The sequence below is a fragment of the Herpailurus yagouaroundi genome, unplaced genomic scaffold, assembly GCF_014898765.1.
Source record: "Herpailurus yagouaroundi ecotype Mexico unplaced genomic scaffold, PumYag 198, whole genome shotgun sequence".
Classification (NCBI taxonomy): domain Eukaryota; kingdom Metazoa; phylum Chordata; class Mammalia; order Carnivora; family Felidae; genus Herpailurus; species Herpailurus yagouaroundi.
The window spans coordinates 19,984,110-20,006,591 of NW_024412429.1; the positions used below are offsets into that span (position 1 = coordinate 19,984,110).

The 22,482-nt window shown below is 40.0% G+C and overlaps 1 long non-coding RNA gene across 7 annotated transcripts in view; it reads left to right on the forward strand.

Moving 5' to 3' along the window:
* Positions 1 to 18,861, forward strand: part of LOC121013342 (uncharacterized) — a 275,767-nt gene extending 256,906 nt beyond the window's left edge. For 4 of the 7 annotated variants that reach the window (XR_005782649.1, XR_005782646.1, XR_005782648.1 and 1 more), the window contains 4 exons: positions 9,744 to 9,922; positions 13,229 to 13,298; positions 15,700 to 15,904; positions 17,277 to 18,861. This is a non-coding gene — a long non-coding RNA (uncharacterized LOC121013342). Of the gene's footprint in view, positions 1 to 9,743; positions 9,923 to 13,225; positions 13,299 to 15,699; positions 15,905 to 17,276 lie in introns of all 7 variants that reach the window. The other 3 variants (XR_005782647.1, XR_005782653.1, XR_005782652.1) reach the window with 3 other exon arrangements.
* The last annotated feature ends 3,621 nt before the right edge of the window (positions 18,862 to 22,482 follow it).

Genomic DNA, 22,482 nt, shown 5'->3' on the forward strand with positions numbered 1-22,482 from the left:
CTAAATTTTATTATGGAAGCACATTCTACAATATACTTGTAGCGGGAAATAGAACCTAATCAGAGCTGACAGCAGCTCCTAGCCTCAGCAGAACTAACAACGGTCTGAGACAGAGCCTGGCTTGGTGGAAATCTGAAAGGAAATTATGGGGGAACTGGATGTAAACAGAGTACCCAGGGTAATTCAGGGAGTGACTGGAGAGGCACATGGTAGTTGCATGAATGAGATTGGCAATGGTTAAAAGGTTGAATAACTCACTGCATTGGCAGCAGGAGCTAAATAAAACCTGACAACAAAAACCTAAATGAGACCAGAAGTCGCTAAAATAGATGAACTCAAACCAGAGAAAGCAGAAGAAAAAGAAAAGATTTTATAAAATAATTCTTTGAATTAAAAAGATTAACATTCAAACAGGCTACTCCTTCTCTAAGGATTCTAGGGAACCCGTGTTTAGGACCATGGAGCAGGCTTGCTAAAAAAGCAAAATCATTCTGTTCTGTGCTTTATTTTTCAGCATTACATTTGATTTGAAAAGATAGAAGGATAGAAGTCGTATAGTTGTTGTACAAAGAGTTAGACATAAAAGCATAAAAAGATAAAATGAGTTCCTCACAATTAGGTGAGGAGTCAGCGTGGGTCCAAGTTTTGGACCATAGATCTCTTGGCATCAGTTTTGGGAAAATGCTTTAAAATCTAAAATCCTATTAAAAAAACGGAGTGAATAATTACCAATAAAGACCTATTGCCTTTCATACAGTACACACTTTACTCATGTTGAATTGATTGTACACAGAATTATTTTTATGTTCTTTTTCTCTTGCTTTCTCTCTTTAATTATATTATTATCATCATCATTATTATTATTTGCTCTGGGTAACATCTGTGCATGATACAAATTCAAACGTTTTCTCATTTTTATCCCCATATGTAACCACTTTTGTTGCTTTTATATGTATCCCTCTGGAGCTAATCTGTGCACCGATAGGCCTATATGAGGAAATAGAATTATATTTTGCCCATTATTCTACATTTTGGTTTTGTCCTTAAAAGTGTACCTGATGAATTTGTACATAGTTGTCTGCCTTATCCTTCTTAGAAGCTATATTTCATTGTTCATATCTATAAGTCAAAGATATGTATTTTATAGCCCTCTATTGATGCACACTTAAGTTGTTTTCAAGGTTTTTGTTTGTTTTTTGGTTTTGGTATTGCCAGCAATGATTCAATTAATATCTTTGTTCAAAGACATTTCGCATGAGTGGGAGTGTGTCAGTAGAATCATTTCTTAAAATTAGAACTTACTGAAATGTTAGGCTGCCTCTGTAATTTTGATAGATATGGCCAAATTGCTCTCTATAAAACTTCCATGAACATATATTCACAACAGCAAAAAATAAGGATGCCAGTTTCCCATACCCTGGTCAAAGGGCATGTTCTTTAACTTAAAAAAAAAATTGTTGCCAACTTAATCCATACAAAAGGTTATCCTACATATTTATTTTTCTTTTTTTTCACTTTGAATGAAAATGAGAATCTTATCATATATTTAAAAGTCACTTTTATTTCCTAAACAACTAGCATCAGTTTGAAAAAGTATTCTTATATCTTTTCATTTAGTTATTAATTGAATTTAAAAAATTAATGACACTTTGCATGTATTCCCTTGACCTTGTAGGTTTGTCTAGGCCTCTTCATTTTTTTCTTCTTTTTTTAAATTTACTTGTTTATTTTGAGAGAGATTGAGAGCAGGGGAGGAGCAGAGAGAGAGGGAGAGAGAGAGAGAATCCCAAGCAGACTCCATGCCATCAGCACAGAACCTGACTTGGTCCTATTTCCCAAACTGCAAGATCATGACCGGAGCCGAAACCAAGAATCAGATGCATAAACATCTGAGCCATCCGGGTGACCCCATTTTTCTCTTCTAAAAGCAGAGGGGTGTATATATGCGTGAAATGGGTTATCACCAAGGTGGCTTTTATTCAGCATATCACAATGTGACTCCTTTGACAAGCTTATGTATCTGTCCCTTTGTTGTCTGTCTTTAAGTGTTGAATATTCATGAGTACAGTCTATCTGAGTACATTAACCAATAAATATACATTGGCTTCAAGGAGTAAATGCCAGAATAAGGGTGATGGTTATCTTTTCTTTCGTTCCTTTGAGAGGGATGATTAGAGTTTTTTTCCTTGTGCTCAGCGCATTTTGCAAGTTCTTTACGTGACTTCAACTCAGTTAATCCTAACTTCCCTATCTCATCTCGGAAGCTCTCCTGCAGTCTCAGGAAGAGATAAGATCTGAATCTTTTAGGAGGTTCCGAGGACAGTAAAGACGGCCGATGCCAAAGGAGAAGACTTTTACCAGAAAAGAAATGTACTTCATCTTTTAATACACAAATGGAGTCTGCACTATCAATGAAAACGTCCTACGTGAGACCTTCTGGTGGAGGACTGATGCCGTCCCTTATGTCTGCTGCAAACCTCCCTGGGTTTGCTCAGGCTACATTTCTCTAATCTTATTTCCACGAAAACGCCAGTAGAGAATGGCAGCCTATATCTGGCAACGCTGGACTGTGTCACATGACTCGACAAAACAGATCAGAAGTGGTCAAAGGAACGGTGCAGGTCTCTGTTGCCAATTTTATTGAGGGAAAAATGAGTCATTAAAAAAGGACATCTGAAATTATAGGCCTAATTTAGTTCCTGTGTATTAACCAGCAATTCAATAAAGCCCGAGAGCAGTTTTCATGCACCTGAAGTAGCTGAGCGTAACCAGTTTCAAAATCTGTTTAGTCTAGTCCCAGGAAAACTCAAAGATCTGCTGATTTCTCTCCCTTTCTCTAAAACATAACATCTGCAAACCTGGAAGATATTCACCCCTCTGCAAGATGGTGATAGCATTTCACAACCTTCTCAACCTCTTTCTGTAGACACCAATTTTGGAAGAAGAAATAACTTAAAGCTGTATGTTTCCTTATTCGAGGATTTGATTTTATCCTTTGAAAGGTTTCATTAAAATCTTTGATTTTATAAGTGATGTTACTACCTTAGGAAAAGGGTATTTGCTTATAGAATTCTCCCATTTGGTTCTAATCATATCTTTTTCTTGCCATCACAAGCACCATCGGTGAGATCACTATTGAGTGTGGAAATAATTGGGGGAAATACAATAGGCAGGGAGGTTTTTTTATAAACCTTTTTTTTTTAATAAGAAACTAAATGCCTATAAATTCTGAAATAAGTATACTGAATATTTTAGCCTTTATACCTTTTGCTTTTTAAAGAATGTATCTTATAACAATTTTAGATATAGAAGCTGAAATCAAACGGAGAAAATGAAAAGAATATTCTGTGATTCTTTCAGTGGAATGCCATTTATACAAGTATATTTTTTTAAAAATAAGAAGCCACTCAAACAATGTGGAATTATACTCAAAGTTTATGCTGTAATTCCCAAGACTCTTATCAGAGGACAGTATTTTCCTCCATAACGGTGTCCTCACATATGGAATATGGCAAAGCAGATGGACCAAATTTAATGGTCTGGTGACTGTATACAAATTGACTATTTACAGTTTTCCTTTATGCCAATAATAGCCATCTAGAAAGTATAATGAAGAGAAGATATCATTATAAATAGCAACAAAAATTTAAAATCCATAGGCATGACCTTAAAAGAAGTGTCTGCCCATATGGAAAAAAACCCACTAAACTTCAGTGAGAGTCACACAGATGATTTGAATAAATGCCTTCCAAATGGAAAAACAAAATATTGTGTGATATCAATGCTTTCCAAAATGATATTTATATTTAATTCAATCCCCCTCACACATTTGGATTTTTGAGAAACATTCTAAAGTTCGTTTGGAAGGACAAATAGCTGAGACTCGCCATTTTTTTTTTTTTATTATTTTGTTTAAGTTTATTTATTTTTGACAGAGACAGAGTGCGAGCATGAGCTGGGGAGGGGCAGAGAGAAAGGGAGACACAGATTTGAGGCAGGCTCCAGGCTCTGAGCTGTCAGCACAGAGCCCGACGTGGGGCTCAAACCCAAGGACCGTGAGATCATGACCTGGGCCGAAGTTGGACGCTTAACCGACTGAGCCACCCAGGCGCCCCAAGACTCACTATTTTTAAAAGAAAGTCTTAAGATGAAACTGGCATTGCCAAAGATATCAACATATTATCAGGCTATGAAATGTAAAGTGGGTAGTCTCCATGTCAGGTTAGGCACACAGATCAATGAAACAGAGTAGAAACACCAGAAAAAGACCCATGATTACACGTTTTTAGCATATAATGAAAACGATATTTCAAATGAGTGGAGAAAAGAATGAATTATGCAATAACTTGAATGATTGATTATTTTGCAAAAAGTCATATATTTACTTATCTTATACCAGAAGTGCCAGCGGTATGCCAGGAATGGGATTACAGATGAGCTGGGATGCCATCCTCTCAGAGACAAGGGTGGCTAATCAATTCTATGGCTAATCAATTCTCATTTGTTTGCCCCAGAGTGCCATAAAATAGTCATTGTCTATGTGCAATCTCTACGTTACAAAATATGATAGCAAGCACTGTGTTTTACCATATACCGAAATACATTTAAAATGGATTTAAGATGTGGGGATACCTGGGTGGCTCAGTGGGTTGAGCGTCGGACTTTGGCTCAGGTCATGATTTCACGGCTTGGGGTTCAAGCCCCACGTCGGCCTCTGCGCTGACAGCCCAGAGCCTGGAGCTGCTTTGGATTCTGTCTCCCTCTCTCTCTGCCCCTCCCTCATTTGCACTCTATCTCCCTCTCAAAAATAAATAAGCATTAAAAATTTTTTTCTTAATGGATTTAAAATGTTATTTTTAAGGAATCTCTACACCCATGGGGTTCAAACTCACAGCCCTGAGATCAAGAGTTGCGTGCTTTTTGACTGAGCCAGCCAGGCACCCCCTACATTTAAAATGGGTTTAAAAACTACATGCAGATAAAACTGTAAAAGAACCACCAGAAAATATGAACAAGTATCTTGGGCTCTGGAAGCTCTTTGGAAGAAGAGAACAGAACGTGGATATTATAACGGAAAACAAATGAGATTTGATGAGCTATCATGAAGATTTCTGTACTTCAACAGCACAAGACTAAAAGAATTAAAGGGCAAGTGAGAAACGGGGCGGTTTGGGGGGCCAATGTTTCAGAGTGTGTTCAGCAAGGTAGAAAAGTTCTTACCAACGGAGAAGGAAAAGACAGCTATCTACATATCTTAAAGCGAAAGGCATGAGCAGGCAATTCACACAAGTTATATTTTTAAAAAACATCAAACATGAAAAAATGTCAACGGTCATTATAGAAATGCAAACTGAAACAAATGATGGCACCACTTTTCATGTGTCACATGGGTAGGGAGAAAAGATACTCGTAATTCCCAGGATTGGTTAGGGTGTGGGACAGTGGTCACTTTCACACATGGTTGAGGAGTAAGTAAATTGAGATAAAATTTTAGAAGGCAATTTGAAAATAGATTCCCGAGGCCTTTAAAATGTCTATGCACTTTGACCGTCTGGTTTTAGGGATCTATTCTAAGTAAATAGTTAAAAATGGAGTCAAAATTAAACATATTCAGTCAGCATAATTCATAAAAGGGTTAATTTAAAGAAGTCTAAAAGTTCTGTAAGGGCTTATATCAACTCTGCTGTATATTTATTGCACAGTTCTATTTAGTCATTGAAAGTATTAACAGAAAATGCTTACTGTTAAGACAACATATTCACAATGTAGAACCAACAAATAAAATGCAAGATGTTAAGAGTATGACACTATTTTTACAAAACAGTATTTAAAGAAATGAAAAAAAAAAAAAAAAAAAACAACAACCCAGCAGTCAAAAATAAAGGATTATATATCAGTGCTGGATTACAGATAACTAGAACTTTCCTGTGATTTTTCTACTTCTTCAGTTATCTGCACAGAACATGTATTCCTTTTGCAACTATTTTTAATTTTTTTTTTTTTTCAAACGTTTATTTATTTTTGGGACAGAGAGAGACAGAGCATGAACGGGGGAGGGGCAGAGAGAGAGGGAGACACAGAATCGGAAACAGGCTCCAGGCTCTGAGCCATCAGCCCAGAGCCTGACGCGGGGCTCGAACTCACGGTCCGCGAGATCGTGACCTGGCTGAAGTCGGACGCCCAACCGACTGCGCCACCCAGGCGCCCCCTTTTGCAACTATTTTTAAAAGACAGGTGTTATTAAAATACAAAAAGCAAAAAAAAAAAAAAATTATCCCAGTTTAGCTATGTTTATGTCCTCTTGTTTTAAGTGATGATTCAAACTTGGGCCACATTTCTAAGCTACCATACATAGAAGAGTCAGTCTTCTGATTTTTGATTTGTCATGGTCATGGAAGATTGGGCCATCTTAGAAGAGGGGATGATGAGACGGGATGGAAATCTGCAACGGGCATGGGCACTAGCCAAGACTCTCCTAGCTTTCTGGTCCAACCCAGAGAGATAGCTTCACCTAAATAAGTACCTTGCACACAGCCAATAAATATTTGATGCTTATTTTGAAAATTCTTAACCTTATTCACTTTCATTGCAGACACTTTGCATCATCGATTCTGACAAAAATAGTAACCCAGGGGCGCGTGGGTGGCTCAGGCAGTTGAGCAGCTGACTTCAGCTCAGGTCATGATCTTGTGGTTGGTGAATTTGGGCCCCGTGGCCGGCTCTGTGCCGACAGCTCAGAGCCTGAAGCCTGCTTTGGATTCTGTGTCTCTCTCTCTGCCCCTCCCCCACTCCAGCTCTGTTTCTCTCTCTCAAAAATAAATACACAGTAAAAAAAAATTCATAACCAAAAAATAAAAAAAATAGTAACCCCAAATTTAAAACTATCATTTATATTTCAGCTACCCAAAAGTTTGTGTTTATATAATATTATATTTTGATCTCATATATTAGTTAAGAAATAGATTTAGCTTTCAGGATTGTATATAACTTTCAGGATTATGTATACAAGAAGAATCTTTAACTTATTCTCATGGCACTCTTTGAAAGGGGGCGTGGCTTTATGTGTTCATAAGTTTGGGAAACTCACAAAATTTAATATCCTACCTTGGTTTATTTATTTTTATCAGATGTAGAATATTGAAACCTAACATATGCATGGCTATGTTTACATTGATAATGCAAGTACTTATCTGAAGTACTTAAGGAAGAACAGAGTACTTATGAAAGTACTTATCTGAAGAACAGGGACAAATAACTCCGCTTAAGAGAAGGTGGGGGCAAGTACTGTAAGTGTCTTAAATACTTAGGAATATTTAAATATTCCTTATAACTCAAGGCATTATGCTGAATGAAATTGACCAAGGATGATGTCATAATTTGTAACATGTTTTTGTCAGTTCTGGAAAACTCCTGTTGACTTGCAACATCTTTGACCTCAGATGCACACCCACTCTCCTAGTGAGTGTGTGGCTGAACTTGAACCCAGAAGGAGCATGTAAAAGGCCTTCCTGATGAAAGTCCAAGAAGCATCTTGACGGATAATATGCAGTGTTTCACAGCATGAGTCACTAGGGTTTCGAAGCAACATCGATTTGGCCATAATGTTTCTATGGTTTCCACATTTATCACTCTCTACCTTGGTAATGAGCACCAATAAAATATGACCTGAGTGGATTATAGAAAGAAAAAAAATCTGGAAAACACTCTTTCTTATAGTTTCTTCTCTTGTAAAACACTCGACTGACTCCTCTTGCTGAGGCTATCCTCTATTTTCCTGTACAGCTCAGTGTGAGGTCATTGGCTCTCAGGATTGCAGGAGGGTTCTATGCTGCAATTAGCTCAGTATTGTGTGCCTTGCCAGTGTCATTAGAAGAGATACCTGCCTAGTTACCGGAATGGGAAAAAAAATGCCGTTGAGTGGCATTAACAGGAAAATGCGCAGTGTTGCCAATGTCTGTAAGATGCATGAAATGCACAAAAACCTGCATCTTTTATGGGTAAGTAACAGATGGAGCTCAGATAATGGTAAAAACAAAACAAAAAAAAAAAAAAAAACAAGCGAGAGAGAGTTACATAAGGGATCCTCCAGAGCTGTTTGGAGAAGAGACACACACTGCCTTCAGCTTTCAGCTCCTTAGTGTTGGGTTAGGTGGTAGAACAAAACGGGAGTAGTTTTTCATGATGTGATGGTTTATAGGTCACTCAGTCACACTGAGTTCCTTCTGAGGAAGATTCAACATCTAGTTATGTTTTCTGTGCCAGCTGTGTGGCCTTTTCATTGATAGGAATTCCCAGCTTCCTTTTAATAAAAGTGCAGCATGTTCGGGAAGAAGAGGCTTGCTTTCTGTTTTACGAACCCCACATGCCCCTCCTCCCGGGGGCCCTCTCTTCCTCTGCTCTCCAGCACCTGGCTTGACTAGCAGCTGCCTCTCAGCCTCCCCTGATGGGTGAAAGGTTTACCAATGGGCTGTTTAGTGCCTGTCCTGGTGGGGGAAAGTGGCACAAAGGACTTTGTACCTCAAGCGTTTGGCAGACCAGTAGAGGCTGACAACAGGCATCCTTGCTGCTTGGATCTTGACTGCTGCTGATATCTGAGTCATGCCCAGAAAATTCCTGGCACAAAGTCACAGGGTCCTGTTTTTCCGGAGTGTTGTGAGATCTCCTCTAGTGTCTATGGCTGACAACTCTCGGCAACCAAGTTCATTTTCACTGTTTTTTGTTCCCCCCCCAAAGAAAATGAGAGAAACAGAAAGAGAGAAGATAACAGAGCGTGAAGCTGACGGAACAGAGGTTGTATAGCGATCGTGATAAGTCCTATCCATTTTCATGTTCAGATATCATGGAGACCAAAGGTTGAGTTCTGGAATAGGGAAACCATCTTGTTTTGAAATTCTTCAAATGTTTCTGTCCAGATAGGGAGCTCTAGTCATGGCGAAGATGTTTATTCTGCCACTTGTCAGTTGTGCTGGCCTGAGCAACTGACTTGACATTTTTCTAGCACAGTCTCCTTATCTGTAAAACTGAGATAATAATGATGCCTATCGTGAGCTTAAATGAGATAATGCATCTGATGTTGTAGCATATGATAAAAACTCAATAAATGTCATTTATCGGTATTATTATTTCAAGGGAACAGCATAGTATTTTTCTAATTATTACACATTTCCTGGCTGTTCTAGGCACAGACTGCTTTTGTTCAGAAAAAAAAATATAATAACCTTCAAAAAGCACTTTTATTTCTCCAGGGGCTATAAAAATGTCTAGTCCTATTATAAAGACTTTTACTTTCAGCCCAACAGACATGCTCAGAAATGGACTGGACTCTGGGGCAGCTGGGCCTATGGGTTTAATGACATCAGATACATAACAACTGCTACTTTAGGCAAGTCTAGAAATACCCTCTGCCCTGCCTGAACCTCATGGCAGGCCAAAATGAAGCAAGCTACACAGCTAAGAAATGGTTTTTAGGCTCTGGGAGCCGTTTTCATTAATTCTTTGTCAATTACATACTGAGTATTTACTGAGTTCTTTAAGTGAAGTGTGGTAGGCTAGTTGCTTTGGGGCTGTATAAAAATGTATAAGACACAATCTGGTGACCCACAGGAACAGAAGTATAGTAGAAAAATTTATGTGCAAAAAATAACCACAATAAAAGTAGGTGTAGAAACTACCATCAGAGCTATGTAAACATGGGAGCTCAGACTGTTCACTTTTTCTAACAAAAATAAATTTGGATTTTGCAGGATAATTATGCGTTGAAGAAAAAGGCATTCAATGAGGAGCAAATGGCAAAAGCAAATGTGTTAAGATTCTAAAAATGACTACTATCCTAGTAAAAAATGACTACATTTTATACTATGTGCTATACACACACACGTACTCACCTGATCAGATGGGCGCTAGGGAGTGTGTCTGAAGGCAGGTAAGGGATTAAGCTGCAAAGGTAAACTGGGATAAGAATGAGATTTTTAACCCTTCAGCAATATCACACTTCTCTAACAGGACTAAAGGGCATTCTCGTCTGGGGTGGCCTATAGCTATGGGATCTGGTGGCAGGTGACTGTGAATGTAGGTCTGGTCTGCTCAGCTTCTGGGGCTCAGCACCTATTAGGTAATCCTATTAGGTAGGGAGTGAAGGTATTGTTATGCCCACTTTACAGGAGGTAAGAATGAGGCACAGAAGGTTTAAATGACTAAGCCAGGGGGACTTGGAGAGTCATTTCCAGAGCTCAGAGTATCCAAATCTTGCTTGGCTGACTTCAAATGCACTTCCATTCTCACATCCAGGTTGTCATCCTGTGGCTATAATACTACATGTTGTTGATTTTAGAGTGGAAGGCAAAACATTCATGTCCAGAGATTACCGTAACAGATTAAAGTAAGCAGCAGCAAGCCCAGCGATTTGGGGCTGGTTGAACTGCATGTAAATTGTAGAAATGCTAAAGACTGTGGTTGTGCTCTTACTTATTTTTGAGGAGCTAGAAGAGTGATTCTAAAGGATTTGGGAGAGTCCAAGCACTTGAGCATTAGGAATTCATAGTTCATAGAATTTCAGAAGTGGGAGAAGTTTTGAAATCATCCAATTCCTTTATTTTACTAGTGAGGAAGCAAAGGTTCAGAGAAGTCAAGTGAATTGCCAAAGTCTTATGGAGAGTGTAGTAAAGGACGTCCAGGTCTCTTTTCTCTTAATCTACTTGTATCAGTCAGGGTTCTCTAGAGAAACAGAACATGCCAAATCTATATCTATATCTATATCTATATCTATATCTATATCTATATATGTATTTATTGAGAGAGATTTATGTATTTTTATGTATAAGATTCATATATTTATATATAAAATAAATATATATGTGAAAATTTATTTATTATGAGAATTGGCTCACATGATTATGCAGCCTGAGAAGTTCCATGATATCTGCCATCTGCAAGCTGGCAATCTAGGAAAGCCAATGGTGTATGTTAATATGAGTATAAGTTCAAAAGCCTGAGAACCAAGGAAGCCAATGGTACAAATCCCAATCCAAAGACCAGAGAAGATGAGATGAGATGTCCCCACTGAAGCAAGGAGAAAGAGGGAAATAAAAAAGATGGGAAATTCTTCCTTCCTTTGCCTTTTGTTCTATTCAGGCCATCAACAGGTTGGAGGTGCCCACCCAAGTTGTGGAGGGCATTCAGTTTACCAAATCCACCAACTCAAATGTTCATCTCATCCAGAAACACCCTTGCAGACACACCGAAAGCTAATGTTAAATCTGAGAACCTTGTGGTCAGGCAAATTGACATATAAAATTGACCATCACACCACTGCTGATGGAGAATGAAGACCTATATTCTTAGTCCTTTAGAATAAGTATTAAAAGTGGCAACAGATGAGATGGGAAAAGAATAATGGATTAAGGAGCGGAAGAGGGTGAGCTTAGCATTGCTGTGTGTGTCCAGAGGAGAAGATACTCCTGGGGCATTTACCAGAGCTGGGACACCAATGTGAAATTGTAAAGTGTCCTGCTTCCTTTTGGAAACACTGTCTTCAATTTCACCATGTTCAATTTTATCATGTCCCTCCCCAGATGAGGAAGTAGAAAAAGGTAAGTGGTCTTGAATATGTCTGAATTTTCAACTCAGAGTGACTGAGAAAATCACCAAATCGTATTAGATTTAAATGGGATTGGTTAAATTGTTTCCTACATAAGAAAAATTGGGGGTTCAGAGTCATACATTAAAATTGGTTGCAGAAAATAAAGTTAGGGTTCAGTAACACCTGAGAATACTACAGTAAAAATTCATATTTATAAGATTTCAGGTGAAAAAAAATCCTGAGGTTTAAGAAAGCTTTTAAGCTTCTGTGCTATTGAAGAGAGAAGGGTGAAAATTCCTGGTCTGTTCTACAGAGAAATTTAGTGATTTGCCCAAGGTCACAAAAATGAACAGGCTGGAGCAAAGATACGACCCAGGAATGTGTCTATCCTTGACTTTTAGAATCTGTGCAAAGCAAAGGAATGCCACATGTTACTAGGTGTTAAGCAGGGTAGAACCCTTCTATAAACACACTGACCTCTTTGTGTTGAGGTACCTTAGGGCAGATATCCTTGGTTCTGCCCAGGGTGACCTGAAGCCCCTCTTAGTGATGCCTAGGTAGGTTGGAGAGACCTTTACTGTCCCAAGGGAAGAACAGACCAGGACCTCCAACCACTTGAAGAAGTCTGCCCTCCCTAAATCCGAAAGAGGAGATCCATAAGTTTGTCTAAGAATCCCTGGGACTTTAGAGAAGCAAAGGGCTGAGGACTGAACTTTGACATTTGAAGTTAGAGTAACTTGTGTCCTGGACAACAAAAGACCTGTAGGCAAGAAGGAACACCAAGTGCCCTAAGAAGAAACTCATGAAAAGAGATGGGATAAATTGTACTGGTAACGTTGGCACAATAACTTTGAGTGTTAGGAAGAACAGGTTCAGATTATATAGATCCAGGCTTCAGCAGTAGACCCTGGGGTCACTATTGCTTGTGCATTGACCAGACTCTATATTTTTCTCTCTCACTGACCCACCACCTGTCCTTCTCGTATAGAGGGAACACTCTGGAATGAGTAAACCTGTACTATTCTCAGTTAAGTTGGTAAGAGGGAACCTGAATAAAGTGATGCTGGATGTTTTTTTTCTAATAAAAAAATTGTGGGAATTCAAAAATTAACTGGGAGGGAGTAGAAAATAAAAAGTGATGTGATCTATAAACTGAAAAAAGTGACTCATGCAGGCTACACAAGAATATCATCAGCTCTACTAATCTGTAGATAATTTTTTTAATGTCTTATTTATTTTTGAGAGAGAGAGAGAGAGAGAGAGAGAGAGACAGAGCATGAGCGGGGGAGGAGCAGAGAGAGAGGGAGACACAGAATCCGAAGCAGGCTCCAGGTTCTGAGCTGTCAGCACAGAGCCCAATGCAGGGATCGAACCCACGAACCGTAAGATCATGACCTGAACTGAAGTTGGATGCAGGCGCCCCAGGTAATTTTTGTTCTCAAATTCTCCAATTCAATATTTTAAAGAGCTCATGCACCTCAAATGTATTGGTGGATGCTACGGTGAAAAAGACAGGCATAGCAAGAATACTTTGGAAAAACTAAAAAAAGAAACTTTGTGAATTTCCGGGGAGAAGCTTCTATTATAATTATTTAATGAGACCCTAATTTTGAATGAAAAAATAATGTACTTAATGTTTTATCTTAGCAGGTTTTGCCAATTGTTCTTATCCGGTTTCTTCAGTTGACTGACAAAAAAGTACCAATAAATGCGCAGTTAGGTGAGCAAACTAATTTCTTGTACTTTTATTCCCCTTAATTTGTGAAGGAGTGCCTTATTTCTTTTTACCCCATTGGGTACCTTAACAACACATATTCAAGGTTCGCTACAAAACAAATAGCACCCGGGGTGCCTGGGTGGCGCAGTCGGTTAAGAGTCCGACTTCAGCCAGGTCACGATCTCGCGGTCCGTGAGTTAGAGCCCCGCGTCGGGCTCTGGGCTGATGGCTCGGAGCCTGGAGCCTGTTTCCGATTCTGTGTCTCCCTCTCTCTCTGCCCCTCCCCCATTCATGCTCTGTCTCTCTCTGTCCCAAAAATAATAAATAAACGTTAAAAAAAAAATAGCACCTGGAAATGATTTCAGTGCAGTTATAGAAATAATATACAAGAAGATTACTTCTGACCTTGAACTTGCATGCCAGTGATAAGCATTACATCTGTACCTATTCAGTTATTTCCATTATTAATTTTGCTGCTGGCTCCCTTTGGAACTTAAAACAAATCATCTGTTTGTATCAATTGCCTTCTTCAAAACAATAATAAATAATGTTATTCTTAAAAATCCACACACAAAAAAAATGAAAATTCAAACTCTTTTTCAATAGGCTACAGTGCCTTTTAGAGGCAACTGTCCTCAAGCAGAAAGAAATGGGAGAAAAAGCCCTTTCATAACATGAGCAGGAAAATGGGTCTCCCTGTGGCGCAGGAGATTGGAGGTTTCTTTCTGATGGTGCTCCCTGGATTTCACAGAAGACATGTATTTGGGGAGATTCAGTTTGAGTGTTCACAGAAAACTGTGTATAATACACTTCTACAAATACCATGTTGGTCAGTGGGAAGAGAAAGACATACAAGAGAAAGTCACAGAGAAATGTAATAAAAGCTCGATTATTTTGGCAAATATGCTATGTTTAAGCATTCATTTGTTTTTTGGACTCTGTAGTTTAAACCCCATAAAGATGATTTGGCGTATTGGCCTCTTCCTTGGCTAGTTTATGGGCCCAGATCATGTACATCTACTCTAACCTCACCTACTAACACGCTAATTGGCTTTTCCAATCCAGCAGTTCACAGCTATGTGCACTCTGGCCATTGCGATCCTGAGAAAGATGGGCAAGTTGGCTTTCTCCACTCTTCTACCAAACCTCTGCTCAACACTTCTCGGAGGTGCTATATAAATCAGATAATTGAAGAGGTTCCTGATAGCTTCGCTCTCTTCTTCCTTACATAGTTACCTTTTTGGTGACTATATTTGCCCATAATTTAGAATCACTCAGTGGGTTAAATGGGCGTGTGGAAGTGAATGAAACCCCATTCAAAACTCCATTCATGGAAACAGATTTGAAATATGGAATTCACAATGCGTGTGGCCAGGCAATAACATCCTGCAAACCAGCTAAGGATTTGAACTTCTCAACCATTTCGCGTCCACTTCACTTCTCGTGCCACGGGCTGTGAGCAGCTTTTCTGGCACATGTCAGCAATGCCCCGTGACACCAATGCCTTCATTTCTTCTAGGAGGGCTGCAGGTTCATGTTTCTGAAGTCCAGACCGGATTACTCATGAAACTCCAGCCATAGTTCTGTGCTCTCCACGGCCTGTTCCATGTAATTTCATTTAACCCATAGATTCATACCTGAAGATTGCGGGGCATAGGCCACAATTCCTTAGCATGACTGAGATGACCAGTACAACCTATGTAGGCCCCAAACCCTGCCATGTGGTAGAATACAGGATTTGGAGAAGCAAGCCCCAGCTTTCCCTTGTGTAACTATGTGGTTTCTCCCATATATTCGCAGTGCCTTGTGCCAACCTTGGACCTCTGAAGGTCAGCTTTATCCTCTGGTATGTAGGACTGTATTGCTGAATAACGTAGCCAGGAAATACATGGCCAGTTCTCGTACAGTTTGCTATGGGCCTTTATGCTACATCATTTCAAATGGAAAACAGAAACTCACCCACTCTTCCCAGAAGCTCAACTTTTGCGGCTGTCGGAGGAGCTCCTGTGCATGTTTGCTGGAAAGAGCTCAGAGATATGAGAGTTCAGTTTGTGGAGCACAGCCAGGGTCTAAGGCTCCTTCCCACAAATACATACACTGTAATGGTGGAAAGGCCAAGGATTGTGGAGAGGTCTTGAGCCAAGCATAGAGTCACTGCTCCACTCCTTGGATCTGTGCCAGTCTCTCCACTCCCAAGTAAATGTGGGATAATGTATTGTGCTCTTCCAAGGCAAAGCAGATCAGGGAAATTATTTTATGAAAAGTACCTGGGAGTTTTGCCAAGCTCATTTTTGGTTCATTATACCATCTATTATTAATACATTATCACATAATGATCACTTGGCCTGATGTTTTTTTTACCCCATGAACACAGTGGTGGTTTTTCCCCTTTCTGTGTTTGCAGACAATGTAACTGAGTCATCGTCAATGTTGAATTTTAAAATTTGATCATCTGAATATTGGAAGAAAGAATCATTCTAATGATTGCAGTTCTTCTGAGCAGTTCTTAACGTATTTTGTCACAAGGCTCACATTTCAGAAGATAGAGAAAAGAAAAATGAAATTACCATTATGGACTGAAGTCTGAGAAGCTGGTAAAAAAATGTGAGGTGAAGTGAAGTCATAAAGAATGTTGGGAGAAAGTAACTATATCACCATAGTTTTCATCATAAACTTGGAGGACATACAGAGAAAATACACAGGTTTTTAAGTGATCAGAGAAAAAAAATAGGAACACTTCCATGACTGGAAGTTTTAAATAGTAAAGAAAACTCAAAAGGAATGAGATTTCCAAAATATTGTAGTGATACAATCTTGGAAGATCTTGATAATAAGGCAGTTAAGGAACTAGCACAGTAGGAAAGGCTCGCTGTTTACTTTTAGAAGGTATTTAGGCCAGAAATGGAAGGGCCGGGGGCACCTGGGTGGCTCAGTTGGTTGAGTGTCCTACTTCTGCTCAGGTCATGACGTTGCGGTTCATGAGTTCAAGCCCCGCATGTGGTGATAGCTCAGAGCCCGGAGCCTGTTTCAGATTCTGGGTCTCCTTCTCTCTCTGGCCCTCCCCCGTTCATGCTCTGTGTCTCTCTGTCTCAAAAATAAATAAACCTTTAAATTTTTTGTTTTTAAGACGCGCCTGGTTGGCTTAGTCGCTTGAGCATCTGACTTCGGCTCAGGTCATGATCTCACAGTTCGTGGGTTTGAGCCCCGCGTCGGGGTCTGTGCTGACAGCTCAGAGCCTGGAGCCTGCTTCGGATTCTTTCTCTGCCCCTCCCCCACTTGTACTCTGTCTCTCTCTGTCAAAAATAAATAAATATAAAAAAAAATTTTTTTAATGTTTTTGTTTAAAAATTTTTTTGATGTTTTATTTATTTTTGAGGGAGAGAGAGAGACAGAGTGTGAGTGGGGGAAGGGCAGAGAGAGACACACACACACACAGAATCCGAAGCAGGCTCCAGGCTCCGAGCTAACACAAAGCCCGACACGGGGCTTGAACTCACGAATGGACAGATCATGACCTGAGCCGAAGTCGATGCTTAACCGACTGAGCCACCCAGGTGCTCCAAATTTTTTTTTTTTTTTTTTTTAAAAAGGAAAGGTCAGTGCATAAAGAAGAATCTATTTTTATTTTCAAAATTTTTTGTTTGTTTCTTTATTTACTTATTTATTGAGAGAGAGAGAACAGAAGAAAGGGAGAAGCAGAGACAGAGAGAGAGAGAATCTGAAGCAGGTTCCAGGCTCTGAGCTGTCAGCACAGATCCCAAAGCAGGGCTCGAACCCATAAACCATGAGATCATGATCTGAGCTGAAGTTGGACGCTCAGCCAACTGAGCCACCCAGGTGTCCTAAGAAGAATCCATTTGTAGAGACCCACACGGGATCTGTTTACAAAAAGGACTAATGCGTGGTCCTATTTTATTCATCTTTATAACTCCAGCATCTACTGTAATGTGACAGTCACCATGGTTTCCTTCTTGATTCCAGGGTTTGGAGAAACTTTAACACAAGTTCTTATACTAAGTCGCTGAGGAGATCCCGGCGTCATTGTTGACAACATGTGATGACACGTGGAGAATGAGGGAGGCATCAAAAGATGCAAAAATACCGTGGCAGAGACATCTAGTTGCTCACCCCAAGAGTCAGTCTCTTTTTCTTCTTTCCCAACAGGACTAAAGTGAACTAAACAGAAGTAACGGAACTGATTTCATTTGGGGCAATGTTTTCAATGGCTGGTGACAATATTCTGGCCAAGGAAATCCAAGAGCAGATGTTGATGCGAGTTCTGGGTTGACCAAGATCACTGAGCCAGGAAGAGTGGCTCTTTTTCCTCTCTGCTGTTCTGGCAACTGTCATCCTGTAATGAAGCCATCTTGGGTCATGGCAGAGTCCGAAAGAGGGAGGTTATGAGCTGAGAACAGTGAAAGGGACAATGGAGACACGGATCCTGCATGGCTCCACGGACTGTCTGCCACTGCCCTGTCTATCGCTGGATTCTCTTATTTCAGAAAAAAAGAAAACACATCTATTGGAATGAGATTATGTTATTGATGGTGAATGTGTTATGCAACTGAACCTAATCCTAACTGATAAAATATCCAGAGTCTATAGACGGGCTTCAAGGACTAGACACAAGTGCGTGTAAATCCCAGGAAAAACCCTTGAAGAGAATTCTAAGTCACTTTGAAAGCACTTGGGGAAAGAAATTGTGATTTATAGGGGATAAGACACATTCAAAAAAAGAATAATTATTGCCAAATTACCTTCATTTATTTGGACCTCGTTATCAGATTAGTAGCTTTCATTTAACAGCAAACACTTGGGGAAGATTGACTACTTGCCAGGTGCTGTTTGAAGTACTTTACATGTTGTATTTTTTTGTAATCATCGCACAGGTACTGTGAAAATCCTCACCCTGCAAACAGTGAAACCAAGGCACTAAGGTTTATATAACTGATCCAATGAGACACGGTTATGAAGGGATGGAGACAAGACATAGCCCGAATAGCCTGAGTTCAGAGGTCGCTCTAACTCGTACTCTACATTGTCCTTTAGAGGAAAGCCGTTGACAACCAGTGGATTACAATTTTGCCACTAGACACAATCTCATAATAGTGGCATGGAGACATGGGAGATGAGCACTTGGATAAATTCATGATGCTCAAGCACTGTCAGCCTTCTGGAAGTCTCCTGACATATGTCAAGGTTCTTAATCCATTCATGTTTACAATTTTATTAATGGCTGCAGACACAGAAGATATCTTTTATCAAGTGTGTGAGGACCAAAATAAGTTTAGCCTGCAAAAAAGAACACCTGTGGAAATATGGGAGGTCTCATTAAAATAATTATTCCATAATTTTAGAGCCTTAGCAGTCTCCAACATCATCAGTTTAGTGGCCCTTCCCGGAGGCAAGAAGGCAAAGTGATACAAAACCTATGGGGACAATATTTTGCAATACTGTAAGAATTGACAATATATTGAAAAAACATATACATTTACCCTTTAATCCAGAAATTCCATTTCTAGGGCATTATTGCAAAGATACACTAGTGAAAATGAAAAAAAAAAAAGCAGCAAAGCAGCACAAATTCATAAAGCTCTCCCTTGCATACTAATTACCTATAACTTAGTTTCCTTAACAAATAAATTGTAAGAAAAAAATAAAAATGAAATGGACAGAGGGCACCTATAGAGTCAAAGAGACTTAACTAATTGTAGTGACAGGTCCTTATTTGCATCCTGATCCAAGCAGAGAGAGACGGGCAGGGAGAGTACATGTTGGAGAAAGATGAACCCTGCCCTTAGAGTTAAGATACTTAGGAATTGTTTTTAATTTGGGAGAGAATAATAATGGCATTGGGGTCGTTACAAAGTCAGAGCCCTTATGTCTCAGAGAAGCTTTAAATCATTATGGATGACTTGATATGGTATCAGGGATTCGCTTCAACACAAACCCAGGGAGGAGGGAACGAGGGTGAAGGTAAAGGTGAAATCAGATGAATCTCAAGCTGATATCTTTACAGCTGGATGTCGACTAAAAGGAGCACTCATTATCCCATTATACTGATTTTTGTACGTTTGAAATTTTGCATTGTAAAAAGCCATACTTAAACCGTATCTCTGTTGAAACTAAAATATTCAATTTGCCAAAAAAAAAAAAAAAAAAAAAAAGTTTTCCCACTTGAAACGTACGGATGCAGATCTTTAAAAAAAGAAACTCACCAAGAAGGAAACACAATGAAATCCTTAAGGAAAAACTCGCTGAATGTAAGCACAGGTCATTCATTCGATCTTTCGCAGAGCTAAGGAGCCAATTTGGGACTCCAGAAACTTACTCCAGTGGTCTATTTTGTGGTTGGCTTGCAGTCAAAGGGCACTGATGTCAAAAGCAGTGCACTGTTTTCTGGGTTGCTGGAGGGGAACCAATCAACCAAAGTTCTACAGAGACATATTTTGACTCAAAATAACAAAAAGTCTTTCCTACAATTGGAGCTACTGGGCAGCACAATGGGATTTTTCTCTAGGTTCTGCACAGCCCCAGGCGGGGTGAATGCCTGGATAGAGGCTTGAGGGCCCCTGGTATTGTAAAGGATGTGACAAAGAGAATTCCTGTATCAGCTTCAAGGCTGCGCGAGGTGACCTTGAACCTCCGTTCCTAGTTGATGATGCCATAATTCTATAATGAGAGGATCCTTCTTGTTTCGACACATAACCCATAACTCTTGCTGGAGGGCCGGCATGCACCAAGGGCAGCATTATTACCTGACTTGAGAGAAAAACACTTGATTGTAAGAAACAAACTGATACAGTCCTTCAACAAACTAAAAGCTTGAAGACTCAAAGTATTAATGCTAAATATTTACAGTTGTAGTAGTTTGGCTTTTAATACATATGTTGAATTCTTAGAAAGTGCAATGGGCTAGAAAATAGACCATAGAGAATAAAGGAGACCAGGCCCTGGTCCCAGTTCTGAGTGCCCAGATGGGTCTGGGACCCCCTGCCTCTGCTCCCCCTCTGCTGGGAGCTGCCCATGGCCCACCATTCCTGACCAGCTATTTCCTGCATGGAAACTTGCTCCTAGACAAAGTTCTGATACCTACCTTGTAGAGCCAAGTGTGAGCTAAAAGCAACATGTCGCCATTCTCAACCATGTTTCTTAAAGCTTTATTTCTAACCAGAGTGAAAAGACTTATTTTTCTTAAAAAAAAAAAAAAAGAATTCCTAGTGTCAACAAATAAATGGGGTGATAATTGAGGTTGGAGTTCTGGAATGGTACAGTATAACTGGCCCAGCTATTCTGATGATTACAGAGAGAAGTTAACTCCATGGTCTACATCACAGTGGGTCAGGGCCCTGCTGCCTCAGGCCAAAGGTGAATGCCATCTAGGACCTCAGAGTTAGCCTTGCAAGGACAGATCAGGAAGGATATAGTGCCAGCCTTCCAGAGAGATCCATAAGGGAGTCCATTCTGCCCCTGTGATACTATTAGCTTCTCCTCCCTGCCACTTTTTCCTCTGATTGTCAGTGACATGGATCTCGGCTCCATTTTATATGGGATATTTATGATATAATTCTAATAGCCCCTGCTTTTCAAGAGATGGTTATAAACACCAGATGGATATTACAAGAAAATTGGATTGCTCTGTGGTGAGTGAGATATGGAAAGGCCTTTTCTGAACCAAGCAATAGACAAAATTGTAGCATTAAGTTGTGTTTGAAATAAAATGGTTCCTAGATCAGAGGTGACACTGCCTTTTGTAAAGTGTGAAGCTGTTCCTTCTTCTGGGTAGAATGAGGATTTTTAAAAAAGAATAACACGGATATGTTATGATCGGCCTTAATTCACAAAATATCTACCTATATCTATGAATACAACAATAAGAGTCTTTAAAAGGCTACATATTTAATGTTTCCATGCTTGATGGAGAGCAAATCTGATTTGTCCCTGCAGATAAATTATCTTGAGCTCTAGAGTTCTAAAGGGTGGACTTCCAACAGTCACCTGCTAGATTTCCAACACATCCATTACTCAATTATATCTCCTCTTTCACATTTCAGGCCCTACGTCAACGTGCCCTTGACATTGCCTTTCAGTTCACTCTCCCATCTTCCTTAATCATTTCAGCACCTAACTCACAATTTTGCTTCTTTGTGTGACCTCTGCCAGCATCCTTGGTGTCCTATCAAGTTTATGACCATTCTGGAACCTTACCATAGCGCGTAACAGCTTGTATCGTAAGTTTTATAAGCACATTTTTATCCACCTGTAGACTCGAACTATAACAAAAGTTGCATTTCCCATTCAGAAAATGCTCTGCTGCAAATGTGAGCTTACCCGACGTCTGCTATGACCCTGTGTGTGGTGCGACAGCTTTTATCTCGGGCTCACCCTATCCACCATCCCCATCACCTAAAAATCCTGCATAGAGGCTGGCATCTACCAAGGTTACAATCACAGAAGAGGGCTTTGAAAAATGTAATCAGGCTGAGAAGGAGATGTACTTTTAGGCACATTTGTAAGAAAAGTGGCAGGAAGTTAACCTCAGTGCAAAATGTTTGCTTCCCCCTCTCTTTCCACAGGCCAGATCACCATGAGGGACCCGCACTCCTTGCCAGTCTCCAAGCTTTCAGCGGCCTCTGTTCAGACGTGGGTCAAACACCGAGTACCTCACCCCAGGGGCAGAGGCAAGTGGCAGCAACAGGGATTGTTACTTCGTTTTAGTTTTTGTTCACTGGGCAGCGATCGGACGATAAAGAGGCTGCAGGAAAGGGCACGCATCGGGCGGAACAGGGGCCTCTCTTGTCCAACAGTGGGGCTCTCGAAGGCCCCGTGACCACAGATGAAGCTGGAGGGCAGACTGGAGTAGGTCACAGAAGTTATTTTCAAGTCATCACCATCTCATGGGTTTTGAATGTATTATTTGACATTATTAAAGGTCCTCTAAGGTTCCACAAAAGCCCTTTAGCCAGCTAACAGTTAAAGTTTTATGTCCCAAAGTAAGTAATGAGTGTTGGGGTTATAACTGAATTGCTCCATCTCAAGGTCTAGGTGAAAGTACAGCTTTGGATGAGGAAGGACTGAAAAGGGGGTATTTCTAGAAGAAGGTGCCAAAACAGGGCTCTGGGCCAATTTGTTGAAAGCTAATTTACTAAAATTAACTTCACGAATGACCAATATCCCGACTCACTGA